Below are 21,887 nucleotides of genomic sequence, written 5' to 3' on the forward strand. Positions count from 1 at the left end.
GATTTTTTTAATGTATGATTAATTGGACAAAAATAATTAAAACAATAAGCAATTTGTGGTCTCAATAATTATCATATTTAGTTGATTTGATGTTCACACATTTGAAAAGTGAGTCATCTGTTTAAGGCAAAATATCATGAGTGTTCCGGGAGCTCGCGTGCACGCCGCCGGGTGATCGCAGGCAGGCAGGCAGGCAGGCAGCTGAAGAAGGTACTCTGATTTTTAATGTATGATTAATTGGACAAAAATAATTAAAACAATAAGCAATTTGTGGTCTCAATAATTATCATATTTAGTTGATTTGATGTTCACACATTTGAAAAGTGAGTCATCTGTTTAAGGCAAAATAGCTCATGAGTGTTAAAGACAAAATTAAAAGATGTCTTGTTACTGCTTTCTCTCAGGTCTTTTAGCCATGAAGTAAAGAGAGGAAAGGAAAATCAACAATAGAATGATAGATTACATAAAAGTGAGTGGAGTGTAAAAGTTCACATTAAAAACTGATCTTCTAAATTGCTTTTATCAATAAAAAACATAAACTGAAAATAAATGAGTCACACATCTTAAAAATTAGAAAAGGTGTACAAAACAATCAAACACAGGAAGCAGACATGAATAAAGATAAAAGCAAGTATTAGTGGAGTGGAACAGAAAACACACAAGAATTAAAAAGTCAAGAAAGTTAAAAATTCAGCTTCTAGGTCTTGGGGGGTTGAGGGTCATCAGCTTAGACATCCATGGCCAGTTTGATGAAGGAAAAAAAGTATAAATTAGAAACATCTGAGTCTCATCTTGCTTTCTAAATACAAACAATCCTGTGGCTATTCAAACTTTTTAAGGAAAAAGAGAGCAAGTGGTGATCTGTTCTCCAAGTCCTTTTCTAAACTTAGTCTATACTTAATATCAACCCAGCAAAAATGCTGTATTAGTTTGCTAAGCTTGCTATAATCAGTACCCCAGGCTGCAACAAAAATGTGCTGTCCCAAAGTCCTAGGGGTTAGAGTTCTGAAGAAAAAAACAGCTGTCAATAAAGTATGACACAGGATCTTAAAGAAAGTCCACTGGATCTTGGAATTATTCACAACAGCGATCCTTCGTGTCGGCTTTTCTCTTTGAAGGGATTGGCCACCTCGGCTGTCTTGGGTTGTGTTGCTGAGGAGAGCTGCTGAAGTGCCAGCTGCTGCCTCCACATGTGCTCACCTTTCTTCTATGCTCCTTGATTGCTATTTTGCAAGACAATCTGAAATTATTCTCATCCTTCAGTGAGGAGCACCTGCTTTCCTAATAACAGCTATACCCTTTCTACCTGTTCTTATGCCATCTTTGTAGGAGATGAGTTATTTTTAAAGCTAATTAAAGTGGCTTTATGGAATAACTTTAATGCCAAGTTATGGTACAGCTTTTTTTGAAAAGATAAGTTTTGAAACATTTTTAAATGGCAGTTAAGCTCAGCACATGATATGATGAAAAGTGATCCCATTCACCTGAAGAGACAGTGTGACCAGCTATGGCCAAGTCCATGAATGCACTAGAATTGCCCGATAGAGTGAATAGTTATTATAAGATCTGATCAGTTTCGAATGCCTCCTGACTCAGAGCTATACAAATAGAATTGACAATGAAAATTGTCCTCATCGAGATACTAGGATCATCTGATGAGTCAGAGCCATGGCTCTAATAACATCAGTGTCGCCTGGTGTGTTAGAGTTTTTTGGGGAGAAAATATAGAAACGTAGAGAGATGACAGGGGTTTTATTTGGGAAAGAGACTCATGTAAGTCCCACAGTCCCTGTCCTTGCAGGGACATCTGCAAGGTGGAGAACCAGGAAATTCAGTAGCTTGGCTCAGTCCCCGTTCCAGGGCCTCAAGCAGAGAAGCTGATGGTGAAACTAACTGTATGAAGCTGGAAGCCTGAGAAAGTAGGGGGCATTGTTGCAAGTCCTAGAGGACAAAGGCCAGGCTGACTTCTGATGTGCAGGGGAAAGAGAGAAAGGGTGTACTAGCTCTCAGAAAGAGAAAAATCAGATTCATCTTTCCCCTCCCTTCGATTCTGCCTGAAGCCCCAGCCAGTTGGACAATGCCTGCTCACAGGGAAGGCTGATCTTCACCCAGCCAGCCAGCTTACAAGCCAGTCTCCTCTGGAAACACACTCGAAAATCATGAATTACTGGCCAGCTAGGCACCACTTAATGCAAACTAACTCCTAAATTAACCATCATACCTGGGAACCTGTTATAAATGCAGATTCTCAGGCCCCATGGCAGCCAGACTGAATTGGAAGTTCTAGGGTTAGAATCCAGCCGCCCCTTTTAACAAGCTCTCCAGAGAATTCTGATGCATGCTCAAGTGTGAGAACCATGGGTTAAAGTGAATGGGAAGTGACAGTCAAGAAAAGAGGCCCCCTGCACATTTCCAGAGAACTGCTTCTTAATATGAACACATTCATCTCTTCTTCTAATTAGTATTTGGAGGCCTGGGATTTAGCTCAGTGGTTCCGCTGCCTGCCTTGCAAGCACAAGGTCCCGATTCGATCCCAGCATCAAAAAAAAAAAAACCAAACCCAAAACAAAAAACAAGTCTTCCTAATTAGCATTTGTAACAAAAAGTAAAAAAGCCAAGATGTGACAAGTATATGTACCAAGACCCTACAATGAAGATATTATTTGTATCACAAACATATACTGATAAGAAATTGAAAAAAATCTTATAAAGAAAAGAATTTGCATCAGCCTTCTGCATACTACATTCAAATATTTGTCTGTAAGAGACTTACATTTTAGCATGGCACAAAGTAGACTTCGGCCTGTTTTACCATTTCCATCCTCAGCCATCTCCCTTTGTTCTTTTGGTCCAAATTATTCTATCTTCATAGTCTTTGCACATTTTCCTTTTCAATCTAGATTATACTTTGTTCAGATTCTCTCTCTCTTTTCCAACTTAACTTTTTTACCTTTCTTTTACCAAAATAAGAGTAGATAGTCATGTAAAAGTGGAATTTCCAAGTTAAAGAATAGAGAAACACAGAAACATGAATAAGCATCTGAAAACTGGGTTTGCACTCTAAGAAGGTACCCTTTCCTGTGCTGTGCCATTATGGTGTGCAAAAGTAGTATCTGTTGAGAATACTTTAACAACAATTGCTAAACTATGCAATATTTTCAGAAGTCATTTTATTTTCTGTTTTAGAAATCACATTCAGCTCACTGACTATGTTGTTGGCTGGCATGCGATGAATTCTCCCTTTGGCCCAGATATATTTTCCTGTTTTAAAATTGTTAATACCTTCCAGTGGAGACATAAAAAGAGATGAGATGTTTCTTTGTTAAATGTTCACTACAATATCCTTATTTAAAACCATAAGGGTTGTTCCTTTGGCAGGAGAAACCTACTTTAGAAATAATTATCTCTGTATTAGAGTCAAACAAGCAATTCATCCTGAAACTAAAATTTCATTGAAGGTTCAAGTTCATAACACCACATAATAAATGCATTTGCATTTCTTCGGTGAATGATAGGTTTTTACGACCCAATCTTCTTTTAAAATGTGCATAGTATACAGTTTGTTTTATAGCAGAATTTCTTTTTAGTTATGGTAAAATATATTTGAAATTTTTAGAAGAAAAAAGCATTAGAGAATAGGCTGCTTTTCAAAGCTGGATTTTTAAAACATGATTTTATGAACTTATTTGTAGAAGTTTAAATTTTTTTATGAAGTGAGTTAAAAGATATTATTGGGAACTTTTAAGAAACAGCATGATTAATTCAGTATTTGTATCTTAAACGCCAGAGAAGGAACCTACTTTTCCATAATTTTTTTTGGCTCTGTAGGCTGAAGAGGCAACATCTAGTGACAGTTACTGTATTGTTGTTAGTTTCAAAAGAGGTACACAGGAGTGAGCGGAGGCGGGATCGTCCTCCAGCAGGCTTTGGATACAAGGAAGAGTTTGTGAAGGCTCACACTCAATCGCTAATGAAACGTGGGGCAGGTTAACATCCTTCGGTTCTTGACACAGTCACTGCCCAGAAATTACAGACCAACTGGGCCGACTATTGCTAAGAAACATGCTTCTCGGTAAGTAATAACTCACAAATGGTGGAGTTGTTGTTCTAACGTGATAGGAAATCTCTTTGTAGGTGTACTTGGCTTTAGTTGTAATTTTCCAGGGTTGTACAGATTCTAACACGGCTGAGCGGTGCTATAATTAGTATTATTTCTCCTACCAGAGTTTTAGGCGGCAAGATTTGGCAATTTGGGACAATCTTGGGACTGTGTTTAGTTAAAGAAGCAGTTATGATTGGCATTTGACCTGTACTTTTCCCCTTCTATTAAGATGTACATTACAGTTCATCAGTGGTTGTAAGAGATGAGAACTAATGCAAACATAACTTCATTTAAAAATACGTTGGATTCTGTATATTGTTAAAATGCTCTGATAATGTCTTTGAAAAGGACTAGTTCTATGTGATTACTTCATTGATATTTAAAATATTGAAATGCTTGATTTCAAATAAATAAATATCAGCTTTAAAATAAATTTCAAGCAGTGGGGCACTGAAAAGATGACATGTTAATATGCTGCATATTCCTAGCAATATTCACAATTGTATTTTATACTATATAAAATATTTTAAAATATAACATCTGCGCAGATTAGTCTTCATAGAAATTAACAAAAACGTTTTAAACATGATGTAATGTAGGAAGCTTTTTCACGTAATAAAAGATCATAATTAAATGAGAATGTCATTTTAAAATAATATAAACATTGTAAAAATACTTTATTGATAAAATGTTTCATTTACTGCCAGCTAGTAGTATGAAACACTGTCTGAATCTTATGGCTTAGATTATTTATTTTGAAAACATTTTCCTAATAGAGTGTATCAGTAAGTGCACAATGAGTTGAGGGATTTTCCAGTTAATAACAGCTACACAACTACCTGAAATCTCCAGGAAATTTGGTGAAAGCATCTTTTATTTTAATGTGAGCAGGTGCACGTGTTACCTCACATATGAGAGCAATTTCAGTGTTTATATTTATTAGGAAGAATGTCACTATTAGAAGTCTGATAACCTATTTAGGATTTGGTAAGCATATAGTATACTATGTTAATGGTTTACATTTTTTTACTTTGTTGTTAATGTATTTAAATAATTTAAATATTAGATCAATCTGTACAGAGAAAGTCTATAGTTGATAATGGATTTTTTTTTTTTTGCTGTAATTTCAAGCCTGTTTTACCTGGTAACAGCTCTCTGTGAGCGAAAATAAGTGCTGCTCTATGAATTGGGAGACTTGGGTTTTGTTCCTGGCCCCTCAACACTGGTCCTATCCATTAGATTGCCTCCTTTATAAAATTATTTCTTAAAGTTTTACCTTTTTTGTACTTTTCCACTTCTGCCTTCTCAGTTTCTATTATCCTGTCACCTTGGAGACATTTGATACAGGTATAAAATACATTGGGAATTTTAAACAAGGGCCATCCTTTCACATGGGAGCTCCCTTCAGGTCAAAAGGGTCAATGCCATTGGAAGGAAGTCAGCACTGCAGATGATTTAGGAGAATAGTTGAAGCCTACATGTAGGTAAAGTAGCTATGATTTTGTTTATCATTCACCAAGGCCCTGACACATGCATATATTTCACAGCCCTCAAAGTCAGGAAATTCTCAGGGGAGCGGGGGCAGGGACAAGGGGAAAAAAATGAGAACCAAGACCTGTCATGCAAAGGTACAAGATGGATGTAAGTGTACCGTATACTTAAAATGTACCAATAGACTCAATTTAAAAAAAAGGTCAGGAAATTCTCAATAACACCCACCTCAAAGATACTACTTTTTAAACCTGCCATTCAAATAATGTCTACAGTAGCTTTTAATCTGTAAAATCTCAGTGCATTTTTACCCTATATCTACCACCTCTTCATTTCCCCAGGATTTCCTCCTTTTGATTGAAAATTAAAAGTTTGTAGACTTGATTTTTACTGTGGCTGAAGTGACGAAGAATGAATTTGAGATGCCAGGAATTTGGACCACTTTTTTTTTCCTTTCCAGGGACCGTTAGGAAAATCACCTGTCCTTTCTACAATTATTTCTTCTATACAAAAAGTGAAGAATGCAGTAAGGATTAAAAAGGCAATGTTTACAAAGTGTGGGAACTTTGCCTTTTATTTGGTAGCTAATAAATTATAAATAATTATTGTTTTAGCAAATTGTCAACTGTTGATTTTTCTCTGGGTTAACCATACATTCTAGGATTACTGAAATATCATAGGTTTTTATAAAATCATTTATTTCAGCATTCCAGTAAGACCAGTGAGCTATTTTTCTTTGTGAATTTAGAGTTAACCAGGGCTAACTCTAAATTACAGTTGTGAGCTATAATTACTTAAATGGCCAAGACCGTTTTGGCCTTTGAGAGTAAAAAGTTATATTTTACAACATGTGAAAGAAGTATTTGTGAATTCATCTCTGTTTTCTATTCATACCTTGGTTAAAATAAGCCACGGTGTTGAGCAGTTTCTTTGGAACATTACATAAACTTACTTATTCTTGGCCATGTAGCAGTTGGGAATATGCAAACAGGCCTGAAAGGAACCAAACAGCAAATTCTTCCCAGGCAGGAAACCTAGTGTTTACACAACAATCAATAGGGTGATAGTCACTAAGATGGCTTATGACTAAGTTTTCTTGTTCCTCATGAATGGGAGCTAGCGTCTTTCCTTACAGGACTCCCTCACTGGTGTGTTAACGTGTTCAGCAGCACCAGACTGGAGCACAGTTGTGACACAGGTACTTTAGGCAGAGGCTCTCTGTTCCTGTCCACACAGAGCTGCCCTGGCACTGTCCTCCTTTCCCTGAGAAGAAGGTCTGACTGACCTTCTCAGCTTCTGTTCATGCCAAGATATAAGCAGCTAATAGTGGTTCATCAATATTTTCCATGTGATTGTATTTTAAGACTCTGAAAACCAGGAGCCCTAATCCCATGCAGTTGTAAGCAATAACAAGCTTGTTCTGAGGTTTTGGAGGCACAGAGAGGAACATTTTCTAGATCATGCCTTCTCCTTGCCTGCAGAAGGTGAAAGTTCATTCTAGGGAGGAAAAATCTTCTTATGTATAAAGAATACATGTCTGTACATAGACATACTGTGGTAGTATTAAAATGTAGGAGATTAAGAAAAAAGAGGGCCCTTTTAGGATTGTATTTGAATCTAATAGTATGTTCCAATAAATCAAATCTGATCATCTGCGGTGCTATACTTCTTAATTATACGAGAAAGTAAAGAGAAAGGACTTGAGCACACGATGCACTTGGATGTGAACCCTGGCTCAACCTCTTATTGGTTCTGTGACTGGAAAATCATTTGCCTTCTTCAGTCTCAGTTTCCTTGTTTGTCCTTAGTTTAGTTGAGGATCATAATGTCCACCCAGTAGAATTCTAGCATCATAAAGATTAGTCAAAATGCGGATGTAAAATCTTTTGCCCATCACCCAGTGCATGATGAATGTAGGTCAGTTAGCAGCTATAGTTTTATGTGTTATGCCTTTTTATATCAACTACAGGCTTTAAAATTATAAAAATAAACTTAGATTTGGGATGTAAAACTGTTACTATCAATGAAGAATAATTGTTCCTCTAGGACAAGCATTAATACTAGCCATACGAGGAAAGATAAATTTCTAATATTTCTTAAAACCAGCAATCACACTAATGGACATAAATCAAAGCAGAATAAAATCTAAATTAAACTTACAACATCTCTAGGTCTAATGTAGTCTGTTGATATAAAGTGATTAATTGTCCTTTTGTTCTGTTGAAATATGTTTTCCTTAAGTACTATATGTGTTTAGCTGTACAATCACTGTTTTCTTTCCCCTTGCTCCATGAGAACTAGGTGTTATCTGGAAATCACATGTTTGTGACATTTGCCCAGAATATTCTCATTCCTCTGCTCTCAGAGATGATGTTTGCTATTAGATATTCATTGGCATCATTAGTATGCATGTAGGAGATGAAATTGTAGGGTAGGAGAGATACCGAAAGGAAATAATATTTGAAACAAGACAATTCACACTGAGCTGCTTGAATTTCAGTATTAATGCAGCTCTGTGGAAGATTTGCTTCCTTAAAAGAAGCATCTACAATTGATATATTGATATTCTCCCTTCTCTCTCTTCCTGCTCTTCTTCATTCTCCCTCTCTTTCTAACACACGTGCGCACACACACACACACACACACACTCCCCATTTTCCTTCAGTACTTCTTCTGCTTAAAATTCTAGCCTGCCAGTATTGTTTCCAGGATAGTTTGCTTTCTTTTACCTTGTAAGATTAATACTCCCTTCCACAGATGAAAATATGATGGGAGGTGCTTTAATTATAAGCATTGCAATGTGGCAAATAAAATAAATGAACATCTCTGATATGCATAATATTTTCAGCTTATCTTCTTTTTTGATAATTTATCTCCTCGGCCATGTTTCCACTTTTCTGTGAGAAAAGCCATTTAATAATGAACAACAACAAAATAGTGTTGTCCATGCCAGTGTGTAGATTTGTAATTTTTGCCTCAACAGTAGAAAAATTGAGTCTGAGGAGCAGAATTAAGAGAATGTTTAATGTACACAACACAACACAAGTAATAGAATTTAAAAGTACCAGTGATATAATTATTCAAGACTCCAACTCTTTTTCCAGGGAGCTGAGAGAACAGAGTCTTCTAGGATAGATAAACATCACATTTAAAAATCGTATAAGAAACCAAACAGCTACATTTGGAATAAAATGTATTGGCTCAGATTCCTGTCTCCACATGCTTTATAAATCATACTCCAAGAGAACTTCAGAAGAAGTTTTGGAGCTGAGGATTTAGCTCAGTGGTACTGCTACCTGTCTTGCAAGTGCAAGGTACTGAGTTCAATCCCTGGTACTAAAAAAAAAAGGAGAAGTTTTGACTTCAGAAAGCCCTTAGGCTAAAAAGTTGCTTTAAGACTCTGTATCTGCTAAATGACACCCTGGGAGGTTGGCATACAAAAAGGTATTTTCTAATTCATGAGGAACAGGCTAAAACCTACCAACTACTATTCTAGTGGAAGCGTCTTGAGTTTTCAGAAGAGCAGAAAGCAAATGTTTTAGCAGAAATGGTGAGACTTGAAGTAACACTTCTTTGAGGATTGAGTAGTTAAATCATTTCCTCAAAACTGAAAATCTAGAAACATCATCTCCAGGAGATAAGGATAATCTTCACAACCTTGAATTTGGAACCAAAGCATCATGAAGATTTAACAGGGTATATTTCATCACTAGTGACTTAATCAATATTTCTCACCTGGGAAATTGGAATCAGTCTTTCCATCATTTACTCTGCTTCCCTGAGTTCCACATTGGGTGGCCAAGAGCCCTGGCCAAGTTTCCTGTCCCCTGTGGTGGAAGGTCACCTGGTGCTCCCTCCTCTGTCCCTTGCTCTGTTTTTACCTCTCTTACCAATCCAACCTTCTCTTCTATAATCTGCTTGCCACTTAATTGGGCCAGATCCATAACTTTTTTCTGTTAAAAAAAAAAAACTTTTTACTTCCGCTCATCATTCTGCATTAGTTTCTTTCTATGGAAACATTTCAGGATACTTTAGAAAGCATTGCCAATTATTTTTCACTCATTTAGAAAGATTAAAGAGGCTTGGCTAATGTGGAGAAGGCCCTGACAGGTCTGAATGTGTTCACTAGGTGGAAAAAGTAAAGATGAGAGAAGGTTTGCCACTGGGGGGTCACATCATATTGTCTTTGTTCTTTCTTTACAGCTCCTGTGGACCTTTTAGTATACCATAGTCTGGTGGGAGGAAATGAGATAGTCTGGTTTGATAATGAGGTGGCAGTTCAGGGAAGTAGAGAATCCCTCCCTCACACCACACACCCAGAGTAGGGTCCAAGAAGTGGCGTGAGGCTGGCAGCAGTCAGCGCGTATGGTCTGCGGGACTCATCGAAAACATGGTATTTACTTTAAACAATAACCGGTTGAAGTATGTATAGTGCGTCATATTCTTCTCTGCTTTCTTTAATGGTCCAAACATAGTTTGGCTTTTTAAATGTTTTCTTTTAAACCAGAGTCCTTAATGCCAGTGTCAGTTGTTGTGCTGTGCGGGAGTTAGGACACAGGGTCTAATGAGATCTGTTGGCTCCTGAAAGAAATGGTCTGACTTACACATCTACATTTTGATGTGCTTCTTATGGCAAACTGGTATTTTGTGATACTACCTGGTATGTGTCTATATATGGTATATATGGTATAGTCTATAGCAGCGCTAGCTCCTCGTTCTGAATTGAACTGTTTTCATTTTTGCGTGTGTTTAGAGAAGAGAAAACCATCACTTTAGTCATTTACCCAGCAGATTTTGATGGATCAACTATACAGGCCAGACATTGTGTTGTGCACTTCTTGAGGATTTCATCCTGAGCAAAGCAGACAAGAGTCTGCTGTCACAGTTTCTATTTCAATATTTTTTTCTGAACAAAAGCTTTGAAACCTCGGAGGCTCTCTTGGCAATCCTTAATCTTATACTTTTTTCCTGGGGAGGGAACATCAAGAGATTGGCATATTTTCTGATGCTTTGCTTAATTCAAAAGTGTTTACCCAAAAAAAGCATTTACAGCCCTCTAGTATTATTATTGTGTATTCATTAAAAAAAATAAGAAAGTAGCGATTGAGGTGGAGAAACTAGCAGGATATATAAATGTTTAGGAGTTGCTCATCTAGTTGGGAAACCGAGATGCAAATTCCCTCAAGGAGAGGTATCAAGAGCTGTGGGAGTCACAAATGATCCCGTTGTTTTGGATGACGGGGAGTTGTGGTAATAACCATAACGCCCAGTTTCCTGGCTGCCCAGGCAAGCAGTTTAAAGCTTCGCTGTTAGTAATATGTGCTTTTATTTAATAGGAGCTCCTTAAGTACTAAGGTATAAAAGCAGACTTTCCCAGAATTCACTGGCACAAGCTGCTTAATCTTTGAAACACACATGAAATAGTTCCAAGCATGGTGTCAACAGCTTAGGATACACTACCTGACTCTGATCAGGAACCTCTGTAGAACTGTGGTTTTAAAGATCACCATATCTGTACTTTATAATAGCACTCTGAAGTGCTGCACTCTGGAAAGATGCTCACTGAAACAGAAAGAACAAATCAGAACAAAATTGTGAAAAGTTTGGGCTAAGAGTAGCTGGCATTATTTATATATCTTGGTAGTTCTAGCTATCTACTCTTTATAGCTATTTAGAATATCAGAGCCCTTCTTGTGGTCCTAGATCTGTTCCTTAAAATGCTCTGTCTAGGCCAGAGCTGTCTGGTCTTCTGATGTGTTGAAAATGAAGCTCAACAGTTGCGTTTTTAAATCTAAGACTAAATCCTTACTCTGGCAATCTAGTTTTGACCTGTCCAGTGGCATTGTTTCCATTTTTCTAAATGATAGCAAAAAAGTCTTATGGAGTATATTTTTCATCTCTTTCTATCTTTTCCTTTATTTCTCAAAGAAAAATTGTCTCTGAAAGAAATGAGGGAAAGTGACTTATTAGTCAGTTCTCTGTCACTATAACAAAGTACCTGAGAGAATCAACCTAAAAGAGAAAGGGCTTATTTGGCTCACAGTTTGAGAAGTTTCAGTCCATGATTAATATTGCCCTGACTCTAACTAACCGTGCTGGAGCTTTAGTGCCTCATACACGTGGAGACCTCCATAATGGACAGCAGTGTATCCAACTGTTAATCTAAATAAGTACACAACAAATATAACCGAAACCTTATTTCCCCTCTATTTCCAAACACTTTGGACAAGAAGTCTATTTTTGGTCAGCTTTTTTTCAGATTAACCATTGAATTATATTCTTTTATATTTATAGATCTTTCACCTAAAAAACATTACTGAACATATCGTTTCACAATGTAGCTTACACACTATTGATAGTAAGTTTATACTGTATCAGTTACATAATTTTAAAGACAATCTGTATGATATGTCCAGATTTGCCGCAGGTGTTAAAAATTGGGGTACAAAGATGCACTTTGAAGACCATTAAAGTCAGACTTGCTTAAATAGTTGAATGGCTTTCTCCCCCACTATACAGTTAAAGTAACATATGCCTTTTAAGCTTTGAGAAATATCAGTGGCTGAGGGAAATCAAAGGCATTGTTTCTAAATATTTGCCATGTTGATGCCAAAGATAAATAGTATGCTAATTTGCCTTAATTGATTCCTACAATGTATCAAAGTTTGACTGTATAAATTGTCCACTGAATATAATGCATCCAAGGCTGTCTAGTAAGACAGGGAAAGGTTTAGCTGTTACTCAGCCAAGCTTTGTGTTGTGACACATCAATTCTAAGAAAATTCATAATGTTATGTATATAGCCATAAAAGACTTTTGTGTCTTGATTTCTCGCCTTCCTCCTTATTGATTTGCTTTCCTTCTACTTCTGATAAAGGCAATGAAATATCCACCCAATGTAGATTAACTGACGTAACCAAATGATTGAAAAAGACACAGAGTCATTCTCAAAATGACAGCTTGCTACAGGGATTCCTCTTTCAGCAATAAAATCCCACAGCCTTTGTACCATGCTCAAGCATGAAGGATATCATGTAAGCATTTTGCAATCTCCCTTACTGGGGCTTTCATTTGTCTTCAGGGATCCCTTATCTTGAAGAATGCATGTCACCTTTTCTCATATTATTTATATTTATGCTTTCCTCTGAATATAAAATAAACCCTATTTGTTGAGGAAATATTCTCCATAGACTAGTGTCCTAAACACGGAATTTTGATATAATAGAGCTAAATATTAATCCAAATTTATTTTGCTTGTATCATCCACTTTTCATTGCTATAGCAAAATAACTGATGTTAGGTACTTTAGAAGTAAAAGAAGTTTTGCAGGCTGAATGTCTAAGATCTGGTCACTCCATCTATTCAGCCTCTGGTGACCTCTTCCCCACTGTCTGGGTCACAAGATGATGAAGAGAAAGAAGAGAAAATATCCAAGTGCAGGAGGGACCAAGCATGTGGGGTAACCTCACACTGTAGGAATTCACTTTTGTAAGGACTGATTCACATTGAGACCAGCATTAATCCCTTCCAAAAGTGGTTCCACCATGACCTCACCACCATCCAGGAGGCTCCATCTCCCATACCTTTGTGAACAAACCACACCCCAGTGGAGCACGGCCCATCTTTCTAGAGTAGTCTTCTAGGGTCTTCATAGAGAAGAACTTTTTCACCTTGAACAAGGTCTATATGTTCCATGACAATCAGCAAGTCTTCTATGCCTCAAATAATGTGGAAATCATATATGCATGAATGGTATGCATATCCCCTTCTGGCCTGTGTGTTTTCCAACCAATAATAATGGGATTATTGCTTGCCCTGTACAAGACTGTGCTAAGCACAAGGTCCTCAGAGGTCATAGTCTTGCTGTTAGCCTAGCGAAGTAATGACAGAGGAAGGTAAGATACTAAAACTGAAAGATGTGAATGGGTATTATGAGTATGTTTGTATTATTATGTTTATACCAAGATTTATCCTGTACTTATTTTATTGTATGAAGCTGAACATCACATTTTTTTTTTTAATTAAGGGAAAGTGTAACTCCCCTCCTATGTGGGAGCTGTCCTTGGGCTGCTTATGCTCTGCTCCCTCTCTGCATACTGAGCCCCATGGCCCCCAACACTCACGCCTTCCTCACTGTGCTCAGGCTCCAGCTCGAGGTGCTGGGCTGCCCCTCCACCCGCCTGCTGAGGCTCTGCCTCCCCCACTGGCCAGTCCTCTGCCACACACACACCTTTCTCCCCTGTTCTGTCCTGACATCCTGTTCTAGTCAGCAAAGATCACTCATCCCTGCTCTGATACAGATACAGAGTATACCTAGTTCTGTCCCATCTCTTAATGGTAAAGAGGACTTACTTGAGAAAGTAAAGGGTAATTTCTTTCTTACTTTTTGTTTTTTTTGAGACAGGGTCTCACTGTGTAGTTGAGACTGACCTGGAACTCACTATGTAGCTCAGGTTGGTCTCGAACTCACAGCAATCCTCCTGTCTCAGCCTCCTGAGTGCTGGGATTACAGGCATGTGCCACCATGCCTGGCATAAAGGTTAATTTCTTAAAAAGCACTATCTTCTAGTATTTTAACTTGAACAACTGTATAGGAGGAATAAAATTATCACTCAGATGTTTAGGTGATGTGATGTACTAATTATTCTGACCCAATCATTGCAGGTTGTATACATCTATTAAAGTATCACACTGTGCCCCATAAATATTTCAAATTAGCATGTGCTAATTAATTTTTTAAACGATCATAAATGTATTAGTTACTATGGATCACCTCACTTCTCTTTTCTGAATCTCCCTCCAGCTGTGGGTACTGTTGCTATCCTTAATGTAGGAGCCTTACAGAAAGGTTCTTATACTTGACTTCCCCTGTTCCCGGCTCTCCTGTTATATTCCCGCCCTTTGTTTGGTCCCTGGTATAGCTGCCATTAAAAGGAAATTTGTTCCAGTACCACAGCCACTAAAGGAGGTGAGCAGGGCTTTCTTTGTCCTTTCTTGCTGAGTTCGAGCTCAGCTATCTTCTGGGCCAGGCAGACTCAGGACTCAGCAGTGTGGAGGGCAGGCCTGGGCTGGGCGCTCCAGGTTAGACTTGGCATGGCTTGGTTTCAAGACTAAATGAACTTCTGGCCTAGGGAACTCAAGGATTCCAGGCACACACAGGAAAACTTTAGGTTTATTAGGCCCTTTTGTGCCAACTCCAGAAGTTAGGCAGTTTTCTCTGGGGAATATTCCAGGCTGTAGAAGTGTGCAGCTGTCAAATATTCTGTTCACAGATAGATAAGACTTGGTGTGGGACATTTATCCTACTGCACTCTAGGGTGAGCTTGTGTCAGCCTGACCCAGAGGGCTGGCAGTCTCTTTCTATCTAAAAGTCAAAGCTGTGACATCTGACACCGATAACCAAAAATAATATCTGTATGAAATTTTAATCCCTAGAAGTTTACTGCTCCTAGTTACAGCTTTGCTTTTGCCTGTGATTACATATTAAATAGCATATAAATTTATTTATGAAATATTTCTTTGAAATCTTCTCCCCCAAAAGAAGATGCTCTTTGCCATTGTAAACAAACTCAAAACCACATATCTACTAACTGGGTTGTAAACTCTATCTGTGACATTTCAAATAGGAACATATTTGTAATATACTCACATTACACCATGGACACTGTGATTTTCATTGTGCTCAAGGGAGCATCTTTCATTATACCGAATAGAATACCATGCCCATGGCTCAGAGGCTCCGAGGGCGCACAGAAAGCAAGCCAGGGAGATCTATTTTTGGGTCCCAAATGAGGACTCAGGCTGTCAGCAGGTGCTCACTCACTCGCTCATTCATTCTGTGAATAGGTATTGAGCACCTCCTGTACTCAACATACTGCTAAGTGTGTAAACGGATACCAAGTGATAGTGACACTAGGCCTAGGTTTTTAAAGGTAATCCTGGCAGCACCGTGGAGGATGGGATAAGGAGGGCAGACAAAGGCCGGAGACCAGCCAGAAGCCACGGCAGTCTCCAAGCAGAAGGTGCTAACATGAGGTGGGGGATGGAGAAGAAAGAAGGGAACAGATTAGACCCAGTGGGGTTCTTTTGAGCCTCTTTAGTCATCAGATGAAAATTTTTGTTCTTCCCCACAGAGAGCAAGGTGTGCATGTGTGCAAATACAGGTTCTCAAGGCCCACACTTCAGCATCCCTTCAGGAAAGCGGGTCACTGCATGGGGCACAAAGGACTCCTGTCCATGAGCTCTGCCCTAAGGGACTTCAAGGCTGCCTGGTGTCAGACCGGCCTGTGCGGGAAGGGTCACAGAGGAAGGGACACCGCAGGTGAGACCTCAAGGCCAGCATGGTGAGGCACTTTGGGTGGCATAGGCAGTCTCCACGCTTTGGCGCTGTAGGTTTTCATGAAGTACATTTAGGGACCCACAAAACTTAAGCCTTAAGAGTAATTGGTTTTCAAGAGCCACCCCAAAACTTCTCTTCATTATAATGTGTGACCATGCATATGAACCCTGTAGTTTTGCTCAATACATAGACCTCAGTTAATAATTACTATTATTAAACTCGTCAGAATGTACAAAAAGACTATGAGATGTGTTGATGTTTCTTCAAAATATTCCCAGGTTATTTACAATAATAGTTTAATTATATCAGCAGTCCCAAGAATTGGGAATAAAAACTGGGCAAGTGCCAATCCTAATAAGTTTAGCATTTCCCAACCACACTGTTAAAGAGGTTTGCCTTTGAAAGACTGGATGCCACAGTGCATGTTTCCTGGAAGTGACAGAAATTGTTCCAGCTTCCACACTGTGCCTCTTGGAAGTCAGATGTTTCTCCAGTTTGCTTTGTAAATCTAATAAGGTGGTAATGCAGAGTGTACTCGTGGCATCTTGATGTTTTCCACAAACTTCTCCGCCATTAAAATTCTGACATCTCATTTTCTGATGAATTCTAGAGAAGGATGACACTACTTCAGTATGAAACCATCCCCTTGCTAATAAATAGTCTTAGGAAATTATAGAATATATCTTACTTTTTTGTAAAAAAGTGAACATTTAAAAATAGCATTATATGTCAATATTATTCTTACTGTTATGACGAACTTTAAAAGTTATGTGATTAAGGCCAGGATTTAACTCAATGGTACTGCACCTGCCTCACAAGTGCAAGGTCCTGAGTTCGAGCCCCGGCCCCCCAATAAATAAATAAATAAATAAAATTTTAAAAATTATGTGGTTCACCTAAGAATGAGACTTTAAATCAGGAAATTTAAACAGTAAGACTTCAAATTATTTCAAATGCACGGTAGTAGAAGAAACCCTGAAATGAGTGACTCTTAGGAAAAAATCAGCAGAGAAGCCACAGCATGTGGTGGAGTCCAGGAGTAATGAGCAGGTTTGTCTGTTCAAGTCATGGGATTAGACTTTCTTCATGTTTTGTTTTAGTTTAGTGTCTCAGTCTTACCATCCTTGATCTAAGGAATGGGAGACATAAATGTTGCCCAAGTTAGCTTTGGAAAAGTTGGCACTTTAATTGGAACTTTTACAATGTAATTAAATATTTCACTGGTAATTGTTTGAAATACATATTGCTCTTGAATTTGGAAAGATGTGTGATTTATACGATATAGGACAAAAGGTAACTTCCCCGTTAACACCCATTGTTGGTAAAAACGGGGTCCCCGTAACTTCAGCACAGAGCATACTTCACATAGTGACTGCATGCAAACATTTCATGGGCCATGACCTATGTGACCTTGAAATGACAGGCTCTCACTGGTGGGTTTGTCCCGAGGTTTAAATGAGGTGACTGTATGTAAGTCTTGGCTGGTGGTGAACCTATGATGTTTTCGCTGCAACAGGCGCGCCAAGCCCTCTCTGAAGGCCTGCGAGCCAAGTTGCTCCAGCAGTGAAGCATCAGTTAACAGTTGTTTCTTTCTAAACTAAAACCTCAGCATTCAGGTTTAATTGCAGTGTTGGCATTTTGCAATAAATGAGTTTTGGGTTGCAGTTTGGGCACTTGGTCTCTAAAAGGTTTGCCATCCCTGGGGGGCTGATGATAGAGATCATTCAATGTAAATTAGCTGCAGTCGTTACTTTCATCAAAGGAGCTTCACAGTTTCTAGGATGAGGTTGATAGAGCGGATGGTATCTGCTTTCCTGAAGTCACAAGCACGACTGGAAACAAAACTTACATCAGACTTCAGCTTCTTCACTGTCTTCATGAAACTAGCATGTGTATCACCAGGGGTAATTATTGCAATTTTGTTTATAAGTGTAGACTCATCTCAAAGGAAGAATAATGCTCAGGATTTAGAATGGATTCAACACATAGAAAGCTAATATGTACTGAGTATCTTCTCTAAGCTAACATTGTGATTTAAGTTTTTTTTTCTTGATTTATTTTTCAATTAACGTATCAAAGCAGACAATTTTGTTCTAAAGGTTTCAACGCGTGTAGGTTCATGCAACTGCCCCCACAGGCACACAGTTCTGGCTCCCTGAAAACTTTTTCTCTGCAATGCTATATTCCTACTCTCCCTCCATCAGATCCTCGGCAGCCACTGAGTTGTTCTCCATTACTGTCACTCTGTCTTTCCATTTTGTTACATGAGGGCGATCATAAAATATGCTACCTTTTCAAATTGCTCTCAGTGTGAAGTCTTTAGATTCATCCTTGCTGTGGTGTGTATCAAAATTTCACTGCTTTTTATTGCTGAGTTAGTATTCATGCCCTTTGGTAGGACACCAAATTTTGATAAGAAGTAGTTTTTAAAAGATTAGTTGCACCATGGAGTGTGAAACTGTCAGTGAGTTTCTGTGCTCTTCTGTTGCAGCAAATGCATTGATTTTTCTAACTTTAAACAGATATTTAGTGTATGCATAATTCTGTGGCTCCTTGCATTTGTTATTTGAAGAATATTATTTTCCTGGGATACACAGATCCTCTAGATGTTTATAACCTTCTTATACAAAATGAAAAATTTGCATTCGTTGCTATTATCATCTGCCTCATCATAAAAGACGTTAAGAATTGGAAATTTGTCAAGCTCAGTGCTGAACAGTAGTTTTCCAAGATGCAAAACAAAACAGAACAAAACAAATCTGAGTTTTCCTTAGATTCATTTCATTTATTTTAAGAAAATATCTGCCAAATATAAAAATCTAAATGACCATAGTTTTTCTGTCAGCCATTCTTTCAAGAGAAAATTGTGCTTCAGCAAGAAAGTGACTCCTTCAGCTCCCAGCTCATTCCCTCAATAATTTTCATTTTGTTTTTGTTTTGAGGCAGTCATGGCACTTGGGTGTATATCAGAGATATTGATTAAGATGTTCCATCCAGGACTAGTTACCAAAGGCTTGAGTTGTAATGAAGCTAATAATGTCGTAAACATTACAACCTTATCAAGGACATTCTTGAGAGAAATTTCTCTTTGTTTTTCAATTATGGTAGTAAAAATAAGGATTACTATAAAGCATGAACAAAGTGTATATTTAAATAATATTTAAATTTTAACAATTTATTACAATAAAACACATGTTGCCATTAACCCCTCTCAGACACTCTTATGTAGTCCGCTTTATGAGTGTCTTTATGAGGTGTGATGAAAAACTCAGTCAGTGCTGATGCTGAGTTCCATACAAAGGAAAGGCAGGCTGGTAAAAACATAACGTGTGGCTTATCCACCTAATGCATAGGATCTGGCATTCTGTGACTTTGGTTGTTCCCAAAGTCAAAATGACCGTTAACAGTAAAGTTTTGAATTGATTCGGGACATCGGTGCAGACACTATAGAGCAACCAAAGACAAAAAACAAACTAAAACAAAAAAGCACTTCTAGAACTGCTTCAGAATGTGGTGAAAAGAATGAGATCAGCGTTTTCTAAGTGGGGACGGGGATATATTTAGATGAGTGGGTTAATGCAATGTAACTTTTACTATAATAAGTTTATTGTGCATTTATGCATTCACCATATGTTTTGATCACACCTCATAGTTATTTGATGTCCTTGCATTTAACTCATCTTCAGGCACCAGCAGTTTTACACATCATAGGTTTTGTATCATCCACGCAAAGGCCAATACAGAGAGAAAGACAAAGTGTTAGTGTCCTTATGGAAATATTTTAGACTTTGCAGAACTGAGGCTGTCTTGGGACTCTGAAGAGTCTACGAACTACACTTAGAGAATTTTGTGTGAATTTAAAGAAGGATAACTAAGTGCTGTATGGAATATAGATCCTATGAGAAAAAAAAGAGGAATGGAGTTGTGAAAGCATGAGAAGATGTGGGTAATAGAGTAGCTTCAGCCATGTCTTCAGGAGTCGGGGTGATCACTTGTCCTCTGTGTTTGAGAACCCCGGTGAAATTAGGGGAGAACATTTCTGCCCCCAGAAAGGAGGACAGTGTGTCTTATACCCTAGAGATTTTCAAAACAGAGTCATACTTTGTCTTGTCTCTTAAAACATTTACATTTCAAGTGTCTGAAGGTAGAAGATAAGATCAAATGATTTCTCAAGGATCCTCCACGTTCTAATATTATTCTGAGATCTACAGGCATGGGGCTTATATTTCTAGGCATAGTTGTCTTAGTTCTGGAGATATTTTTGTTTTCAGATTACATTTCCAATATCTCTGAAAGCTCAGTTTCATTCTAAAGCAGCCTTGAGTTTTATATAGTTTTTCAAAGCCCCTTGCAAGATGCTGTCCTTAATAACTTGCAGGTGAGATTGAATCAAACTTGAGAGAGGCGGTACTGCTAAGGGAGCCACATGGATTTCCAGCGCGCACTGAGGATTAATGGAGCAGATGATCACCAGCGTTGCACCTTCTTCCCACCTTCACTGAAAACATCTCAGGCCACAGCATCTGTGATCACTGGGCTCCAGGATGGAAGCCTTCAGCCTTACTTTGGCAAACTTTGGCCTGGGTGATAAAATATCCCTACAGGGGCAGCTAGGCTCTACATTGATTTTTGATCCCTCTCCACTTTTGAATTTGGTGCTATTAAATGTACCAGAAATAGATTGTGAATGTCTAGGGACCACAAAAGTTCGATTCTGTTGTGGGCATATGGGTATAATTCTTTTATGGAAGAAAGTAGAAATCACATTTTATATTTATAAAAAGATTATTTTTAAGACCCTATTTTTGCTTCAAGAAAGGTCTTGCAGGTTGTCCCTTGAAATTATATTTATCCCAACAGTTATATTACATTAGGAAATTTAAAAATACTGCTGACATTGACATTATCAAAGTCTTAGAAATGAAAGTGTTGAAGCCAGGAATGTAGCTCAGTGGCACTGCGCCTGCCTGCAAAGTGCCAAGTCCTGAGTTTGATCCCCGGAACCGCACACACAGAAGAAGAAACTTACTGGACCTTAGCCTGTATAAGGGCAGAAAAGTAAGTCCTATTCCAGTCATTTTACCTCTAAAAAAATGTAAGTGTGTGGGGAAGACCTAAGAAAGACAATTAAAAGTAACTGGGTGACATAGAAATGGCAATAACTGATTTAAAAGATTGGGATGTTATTCAGGTTGGAAAAACAAGACAATCTGACTGAAGACTATAAAATTTTGTAACATATGGTTAGTATTGAACACACCCAATTACCAAATCCCTGAAAAGCAACACAAAGGAAAACCTCTGGAATAATTTTTTTATGCAGTAGTTGCGTTACAAATTATTGTCACAGTACATGATGGAAAACTCTTTAAAAAATTGATTTAGGAAAATCCGTATTTAATGGGAGTATAATAAAGTCAGTGGAAAATATCTCTTTTGAGAGATGAAATGCATTCAAACTTTTAAGATGGAAATTAGAGAAGAGAATTTGGGGCCAAATAACCCCATGAGGTTGACACAGAGTGACGGTTATCGTACCATTGTGTTTGCAGAGAAAAAACTAATAAAGTTTAAATCTTAATCTGGCCAACATTAAGTATGATATTTAAAATGTTTTCCTAGTTCTGTCTCTTTTTTAACTATAACACCAAGCAGACCTCCCAAGTTCACCTGGTCAATCCCACTGCTCCCATAGGCTGTTTTGGAAAGGTCCTTGTCTTTGCAGTTCTGTCGTCTCCCTAACAGTGAATCTTCCTCACTGAGCAATTTGCTGATCATTCTTTTCAAATTGAACCTAATGTCTCTCACTGTAACTTCTAATGTGTTAGTTTTGATCAATGTCAAATCATATCATGTCGCGAAGATAATACAAGAAATACTCAGATATCCCGTCACTTGACTTTACTAAATATTAATTTTTGCACATAGACTATCTTACTCTCTGAGGTAAAACTA

At 38.0% G+C, this 21,887-nt stretch overlaps 1 protein-coding gene and 1 long non-coding RNA gene across 4 annotated transcripts in view; both read left to right on the plus strand.

The window, feature by feature from the left end:
* Positions 1-20,514, plus strand: part of LOC104870967 — a 100,955-nt gene extending 80,441 nt beyond the window's left edge. The window contains exon 3 of the long non-coding RNA XR_782674.1: positions 20,311-20,514. This is a non-coding gene — a long non-coding RNA (uncharacterized LOC104870967). The remainder of the gene's footprint in view (positions 1-20,310) is intronic.
* The window catches only part of Znf385b (zinc finger protein 385B), a 299,896-nt gene that overhangs the window by 100,244 nt on the left and 177,765 nt on the right, over positions 1-21,887 (plus strand). The window lies entirely within an intron of this gene.

This window comes from Fukomys damarensis, unplaced genomic scaffold (assembly GCF_012274545.1).
Source record: "Fukomys damarensis isolate Sample0158 unplaced genomic scaffold, DMR_v1.0_HiC HiC_scaffold_26, whole genome shotgun sequence".
Lineage (NCBI taxonomy): Eukaryota > Metazoa > Chordata > Mammalia > Rodentia > Bathyergidae > Fukomys > Fukomys damarensis.